Here is an 8,805-nt window from a genome sequence, read left to right as displayed (position 1 = left end):
CAAAATGCTTTAAAAAAGCCTTGTAGACTAAATGAACTCTAATCACAGGTGCACTTGGACAGAAATCTTCTATATCTTATGGTGTGCTTCTGAGGACCCACTCTTTTTTGTGGTTCCAGACAGCCCCACATTCCAGACTGCCCCAGAAAGGTATTCCTAGGATTTTTAGATATACAAGCCAGCTGGCCTCCCTGTTATCCAGATCCCAAGTAGACAGGCAAATTAGATGGCCTGGGATTCTAGGGGTACCTATAGACATGCTCATTTACTTACTAATTAAAAAGCTCCAGTGTTGCCTTACTGTCTCATGTATTAAACTCCCATGCATTTCAAAATGGCCATGGCCATGTCATCCTCCCACTGTACTCAGCCTTGGTAAGGCTGCAGCTGAAGTACTGCATTCAATTCTGGGTTCCACAATTCAGTAAGGACGTGAAGAAGCTTGAAAGAGTCCAGAGGAGAACCACATGCATAATCAGAGACCAAGAGAACAGGCCTTTTGAAGAGAGGTTATGAGCTATGGGACTGTTCACCCTGAAGAAGCGCAGGCTTAGGCATGACTTGGTGGCAGCCTATAAGTACATAAGGGGTGTGCATCAGGATCTTGGGGAATGATTGTTCACCAGAGCACCCCAAGGGATGACAAGGTCCAATGGTCACAAACTCCTGCGAGACCATTTTAGGCTGGACATAAGAAAAAAACTTATTTACTGTCCAAGCCCCCAAGGCCTGGAATGGACTCCCCCCAGAGGTGGTGCAAGCACCTACTCTGGACACTTTTAAGAAATGTTTGAATGCTTATCTTGCTGGGATCCTTTGACCCTAGCTGATTTCTTGCCCCTTAGACAGGGGGCTGGACCCGATGATCTTATGAGGTCCCTTCCAGCCCTACTGTCTATGAAATCTATGAAAGTCTATGGTACACTTCATCTAAATTTTGTCAAATGAGCTTGAGCTAAAGCATGCCATGGCCATTTTGAAATGCACAGGGGCTTAATACACATGACAGTGAGCCTTTTTAATTAGAGCAGCTGTCCAGGAACTGCTGTAATTAAGATGCCCCCCTCCACCCTCAAGCATGTGTATAGGCAGTTGAGAAGTCTGAATGCCAAGAGTCTTGAGGCTAACAGAAAGAAGCCAAAGTGTAGCATCTATTTTGAGCTCCATGCTACTATGTCTACAGTGTTTACAACCATGTTTCCAAAACTGATGATACCTGGGGGACACTTTTTTTCTGGATTAAAATTAATGGCACATTTTTTCCTGACTTTCAAGACACCCGTTGAAAAACACAGAGATGGATCTAAACCCAGGCAAAACATGGAGGGAGGCTTTGAGGCTAAAATCATTGAGAATCACTGCTCTAGCTTGTGCCAGGTAAGGGTGGTGGAGGTAGGATCTCACTGCTGCTCTTTCCAGTGTCTGCCCCCTCCCAACCTCTGGCCTGTTCCCAGGGTGCAAAGGCAGTCCCTGTTGCTGAGGCTGCACCTGATGGGTCTCACACACCAATGGCCACCCCTATGGCTTCTCATGCTGGCCCTGTGAACATAGGAGGAGTGGAAGGGATGAGCTGGACTGCAAAGTGCAGCTCCCTTTGTGCATTTTCTGACCACCTGCTCACAATAGAGTGCATTGCTGGGAGTGTGGAGGAGGCCAACACAGGGGCAGCCTGGAGGCATCAAAGGGTGGGGAAGGTACCAGCAGTGGCAGCTGCCTCCAGAGGAGCAGCTCTTGGCATAACTCTAGTAGTTGAGGTAGACACCAGGTGCCAGATTTGGAAAGGAGAGCAGTTACCCCTAACACCATTTGCAGTCACTTGTTTACAGTATGTGAGCCAGCTCCCCTTGAGCAGTTTGTTGTGTAGACACACAAGTTCAATGGTAATGAATGCCATATAGGTACCTACATAAAGACAAGGCCTTGCCATGTGCTGATTTCCTGCACAACTTTATGAATCAATGCTTTAAGTTCAGCCTAACCAATTGTAAAGTTTGGATTTCAGAGAACACAATGTGAAGATATTTCCTTAAATCTGTTTTCAGTAAATCTCCTCAACTTCCTTGCTTATTCCTAGGGAAACAACAGAGTATTACCTATTGCTAGAATTAGATAGAAACATGGAATTTGCATAAAGATATATATCTGCAACTAAAAATAGTATTTCTGTCTTTCTAAAACAGAATACAGGTTGCATGACAGTGGGTGTGTCTACACATGCCCCTTCAGCGCCGATGTTACTCTGGCATCATTTCATATTTCCTTTAAAAAGTACTAAATGGCAGTACAGTACTAGCCATTACTGTGCTGCACCAGCAGCACATGGTTGTTTTTAGCAGCTGCATCACTGTAGCAATGCACTATAGCAAGGGAGCGCATTGCTATGGTGAGATGGTTATTGCATCATGGTTTGTGTCCACCGATGCTACATTGCTGTTGTGCGTTGCTACAGCAATGTAGTGTATCGTGTAGATGTACCCAGTAATTAGTTTGGGGCCTACTAAATGTATATTATTAAGGAGAGAGCAGCCATTCCTCCAAACCCTGCATCTCCCCAAGGCTCTCACTAGCCCTCCCTGATACCACCAAAGCCTCCTGGACTCCAGCAACCCCACTGCAGATTCTGCTAGCCCCATTCTCTGATCCTTCCAAACCTCCCATGGACACTGCTTGTCCCACCAAACTTTCCCAGCCCCTGCCAACCTCTTCCCCCCTGCAGATCCAGCTACCTCCTCCCCACCAATTCCCCCCTGTGGACTTCACTTAACCTCTGATCCCCACAAGCTCCCCTACTAGCCCCCTCTTCCCATTCTGACTTACTTTAGATTGAGTGGCCATTTTTAACTTGATCTAACCTCTCCGAATGTCTGTACATACCTTAAGTGAAGATTCCTAATCGAATTTGGGCCTGTGCCACAGAGTTTAAATGTTCCATACCAGACATTTTAACTTGATTGAGTTCTCTGTAGAAGGGAAATTACTGGAATGACCTATTGGGTTCTGAGATTTCACTGAGCATGCTTTCTATCTTCATCCTGAAGAGCGACAACTAGAGTTCTTTCCTGTTTAATAGAGAGGCTATAAATGGAACTAAAAAGTGTCTGTCTGAGGAGTGAAGAGATGTAGTTTTGAGTAGAGCAGCTAAAATTATTCACCAATTATTCACATTTGGCCCTCATTGTCCATTTGTGTGTCATTCACTATGCAATTCTTTCCCCTGCAAATCTTAACATTGACTCAAGAATATTTGCCATAATGTATGGATCACTTTCAAATGCTTGCATTTGCAAAATTATCATTTTTTAAAACAGTTTATGGTATGTCACTGGACATCTAAATCGTATGATATTCTTCCAGCCAGTCTGCTTGGGAGTAGAAACTTTTAAGGAGAAAGTGATTAAAATGTACTTCTGTTATAACAGCCTTGAGAAATTGTAAAATGTTCCGGTCTCACATTCAGGAATAAACAGACAATGAACAATAGCAGGACTACCTCCTAACATGTTACAATATTAGTGAATCCCTTGTAGCATGATTTGATCAGGCCCTTTTCAGATCTGGTGAACATCAATAATTCTAGTAAGAATGTCTACACAGTAAAATAAGATTCAACATAATCTGTTTCTTCCCCACCTAACTAAATTTATAACCCCCATAGTCTTCCCAAGTTTGTTTGTTGGGAAGACAAACCTCCCTCTCTCTAAAGTGCCTAGAGTGTCTTATGTATCAGCATCCACACACTTCAAAATGGTGGTGGGTGGGGGCGCTTTATTTAAAGCTCATTTGACAAGCTGGCTGGAGTGCAGTAATTACCATGCTCCAGCAGACTCAGGTAGTTGTCTGCTCCAACACACTCTAATTACAGCATGTCAGAGCAGGCTCCACACTCATATATAGGCACCTACTATGGGAATTGGTGGTCTTCTCTATATCAACGCTAATGTTCCCTCTAAGGAGTAGCGGTCTGTGAGTGCACCTCCTTGGTTTGTGAGCATGCTGCCTCAGTCTGGCATGGGACATGTATCAAAGTGGGCTGGGGCCAGAGGCTGGAGGTTGGGCCTGGGGCTGGGGCCTGGCACGGGCTCTGCCAGCTCTGGAGAAGTGCTCCACTCCCCTGCATCAGGGCTGGGGAGTGAAGCACTTCCCTGGAGCCGGCGGAGCCTGTACCAGCCTCCATCCCTGCCTTGCCTCACCTCAAAGAGGAGCCGCTGCCTGTCCTGAGTGAGGCTCCACTGGCTCCAAGGCAGGTATGGAGGCTGGGGTGGGGGCTAGCACAGGCCCCACTGGCTCCGGGGGAGTGCTCCACTCCCCGGCCCTGATGTGGGGGAGCAGAGCACTTCCCCAGAGCTGGCAGAGCCCACGCCAGGCTCCTGGCCGAGCCTCTCCTGGTGCGCAGCCTTGAAAAGGCTGTGCACAGCTACACTTTTAGTTGTGCACAGCCGCGCATGCGTGTACTTTAGAGAGAACCTTGATCAACACAGAAGTGTTTAGTAGATTAATTGGCTAGTGCATAATTTTTATACCTGTAGTACCATTTCTATTTTGACCAGGCAATGATGTGGTCAGTATCTGCAGTATCAGCAGTTCTTTATGAATTCTGAGCACCAGTAGATTTATAATTTTCAGGTCTAGCTTGGTCATGAAAGTCTAAATAAACATCATGCAGTATCCTCCTATGTTGGACTTCAGATTTTACAAACAGACTCTGTTAAGCAAGTGCTCCTGAAACTTCTGGAGCTGTAGAACCAACCAGCAATATAAAGTCTAATAGGACCATATACTGTTGAAGACTGTCTAAGCTGCATTTCAGCAACATGGTTATAGTTTTTCTGATCTGAAAACAATCGCTTTATGATGCACAGCTGAAAGCATCCAATATCAACAGTAGTGTATTTACAGGTAATAGGAGACAGCAGAAGTGACTTTCCATATTTCCTTCCCTACTAGAGGCAAAGTGAAATGAATGCAATAACAATGAATGGCTTAATTCTTGTGCCACTGGATTCCTGTGCCTCATTGGTGTTTTTTACTGCTGGAAACTCTCGAAGTAATTTAAAAAAAAATGTTTCCTGATACCAATTCAAAATCTAGTTGTGAGAACATCAGTTGTAATATCAGATTAAAGGTAGCATTTTGTGTAAAATGAGAGGATTGACCAAGCAAGTTATTGGTCACAACCATATATGCAGGTATGTGCAGTTTGGGGTGCCACAAACTATACACATTGCATGTTAAATTGTGCATGGTGCTGCTAATTTGCAGCGCAGGGAGCAAAATTTGCTTTCATTTCCAGTACCAAAAAAACAAAACAAAAGAACCCCCCCGCCACACACACTCCACAAAAAAAATCTTGCACAAAGCATGCCAAAATAGCATGTGCCAGGACAAATGCAGAGATGGAGGAGCAGGCAGCCCAGGGTCCTGCCCATCTTCAGGCACACTGCACCCCAGCATGCGAGCTCAGAGAAAGGAGTAGGGCTGCCTACTCCCCTGTCTCCGTGTGCCACTCCCTGGCTGCCTGCGGCACAGAGTGCCTCAGTTCAGATGCCGCCTGTGCCCCAGCTACCCTCCCCCCACCACATACACTTCCCAAAGCACATGGACCCTGGTTGGAGCAGCCTGCCAGGAGAAGCTGAGCATAGGCCGTTTCCCCACAGTGGGATAACATGTCTTGTAATGACGTGCAGTGCACATGCAGGGGCGTGCACTGTGGCACAAATTTGTGCAAGCACATGCCCCTGCTCATCTGGATGTGCCCATTCTGGCCAAGCTAGAAAATATTTTGAAGGTATCTGGTACTGGAATCATTCTTGTCTTTCTGCATCTTCACATTCAGTAAAACATTCATCAACAAAGAAGTTTTAAGATGTCACTTACATCAAGAAGCAGTGGACAAACTTTCACTGAAAAGCTCAGTGTCTTAAGAGTACATAATGTAGTATGTGAGGATGTAATGCAGTTTAACAGCCTCTTGGAATCATAAGTACACAAGAGGGAAAATATCCTTATTTGTCAATATGGTTCCAATGGAGCAACTATTTTCTGCTCTCAAATAGCCTTAGGAAATCAAATAAAGCGCTCAGATTCTTATGAATGTGTGCAGTTTATTGTTGAAAGACAGAATAATTTCCAATCATAGTGCATATCATTGTTAATGCTCCATAAATTTGGTATTATGGAACATGATATCTCAAAATGTATTAAGCTAAAAATATATACGTTACAAAGACATACTTCTACAAGTAGTGGTTGGGAGCAGAGAGTTGCTTTTGTATTGAAAGAACATGGGTTAAAATATGCTTTTTTTTTAACATGACTACACTGAAAAACACTTACATACCTTTAGTAGTTTCAGACAGGGAGATACTCACCTACTGAACTGGAACAGCAACATTCCCCTTTTCTTTATTGTTCTGATGAACATTTACTAAAATAGCCTGGGAGAGGTTTGTCAGTGTTTATGTAAAATGCCTTGTCCTGCTGCCAGGTTTAGTCCTGCTGAAAAAGAAGTGAGATAGGTTTTGAACTCTTACTCAGTGGGCATGTCTATGCAAGACATCTACTGTGCAGTAGACTAATTAGCTGCACAGGAAATGTCTCTGTGTCTACATGTGAACCCCTACTAAGCCTCAGGAAACTAATTCACTCCACAACAGAATAATATTTGTAAATAGTACTATCCTGCTGTGGAGTAAAAAACTGCAGGAGGGCATGTGTAGATGCTGCCCTGGCTGGTTGGGGCAAGGGGGTGCTTCAGTGTGCCACCTATCTGCTGACTAGCCTCACACTGAAGCATGCTCATGCCCCAGCCAGCCCCTTTGCAGCAAGTCTGAGCTGGAGAAGCAGACTCAGGCTGGAAGGCTGACCCCTGGGGTCCCCTGCCAGATGGGGCTGCTTTGACCCAGCTCAATGTGCTGTGGTCCCAGGCACACATGCAAATAGTGTGCATGGAACAAACTCTGGATCAATAAGCTCTGGAGTGTATTTCACGACATTAATATGGATGCACCCTGTAAGAACCTTTTAATTCTCTCCTAGTTTCATCTCCCCTTTCCTTACCCATCCTGTACAAAAACAGAAGTGGAAGCAACCCTTCAAGGGTAGCAATGACCTCGTGTACAGACTGAGGAAGCACACTGTAAACTGTTCAAAATGAGCCAGCTCAGATCATCTAAGGATGGCGAGAATCCTGATTATGTTGAACTCTTTGGTAATAACTATAAATTTCAGGAAAGATGGGGATATTTTTGCTTTTTTTTCTAATTTTTTGTTTTGCTAATTAATTTTGTATTTATTTTTGTTTTATTTCAGGTTTAGCACCTGCTTACACACCTGTAAATGTTGTGACTGCTGTGTTCATACCATCATCTCTGAAGAAGCCAATAAATTATTTTAAAATATTTACAAGGAGAGAATCTCAGACTAAAAATGCAAGCAGTACATCAGCAAACATATGTTTTATGTTCTTGTTCTAACCCTCTAATGAGTGAGTAGTGATTTTTGACAAATACCAAAAAAACCCAGCCTGTTTCTGTTTGCACATTATTTTTATATCTGCCATACAGAGTGCTACTGGAACAAAATATGTAATTGGGTGCAAAGAAGCATTCTGCAATGGAATTCACAGAAGTTTATTTCTAGTACTGTGTGCTTTTTAGAAACTAAAATTAACATGAAGATAAAACCTTAGAAGGTGAATTCACCTTGTAAGAGGTGAATTTCTAAGGTGCAGGGGTAAATAGCTAGACTTCATAATGCCCATTTAAGATTCAGGCAAGAGCTCTCTTCACCCACTAGGAACATGGGATTCATGGAGAGCAAGCAACATGGAGCCTGACTCTTTAGCTTAGTTGACTCTGGTTAGGAATAAGGAGACCAGCATGGAATAAGGAGACCAGTCCACTCCTTGGTCCCTGGACTGTTTACACATTTTATATTTTAAAAAATGTCATTAGATTTAAAAAAGAAGAAACTAAAAGTAGGAATCACAACCCAGGTTTGCTTCCTAGCTGAGTACCCTAACAACAAAGTGCAGCCAGGGCCCCTGCCCAGGGGGCGCAGCCTTCCTGGGGCTTGTCTGAGGCCTCCACCCAGATGGAGCCCATGGGGGGGCTGGCGTCCCCCAACCACCTGGCTTGCTGGAGCTGCCCAGCAAGGCCTGGGGGGGGCAGGGACTGGGGACCCCCACACCTGTCCTGCAGGTGCCTGCCTTAGGGTCCTGGAGGCGCAGGTGAGGGAGCTTCAGGAGGAGGTTAGCAGGCTGAGGGAAATCCGAGAGGCAGAGGAAGAAATTGACAGATATTTTTTTTCCCTGCGGGGTTGTACAACCAAGGAGGATGCACCTCAAGAAGTGCCCTCCACTGCTAAGTGGCAGATGGTCACCTCCCGTGCTAGGGCTGCTTGTAACACGGCAGCACCAGTTCCTCCAGTCCAGCTGGAGAACGGGTACGAGGCCTTGGCAGCCCTGGAGGAGAAGGAAGGAGAGGACGAAACCAGGGAGGAGGCAACTCCATGCTCCCCACGTCCCGTGCAGGCTGAAGGAGACAAGCAGGCCAGGAGGAGAAAGTGTCACATGATCATCATTGGCGACTTCATCCTGAGAGGTACAGAGGGCCCCATCTGATGCCAGGACCCCTCGGCACGCGAGGTCTACTGCCTACCTGGAGCGAGGATTCAGGACGTGAAAGGGATGCTCCAAACCGTAATCCAGCCCACCGATTATTACCCCATGGTCCTAGTCCATGTGGGCACTAATGATGCGGCCAGGAGATGCCCTGATCACCTGATGGAGGACTACCACGCTCTGGT

This window comes from Crocodylus porosus, unplaced genomic scaffold, assembly GCF_001723895.1.
Source record: "Crocodylus porosus isolate Cpor-Errol unplaced genomic scaffold, CroPor_comp1, whole genome shotgun sequence".
Classification (NCBI taxonomy): domain Eukaryota; kingdom Metazoa; phylum Chordata; order Crocodylia; family Crocodylidae; genus Crocodylus; species Crocodylus porosus.
This window is presented reverse-complemented; position numbering follows the sequence as displayed.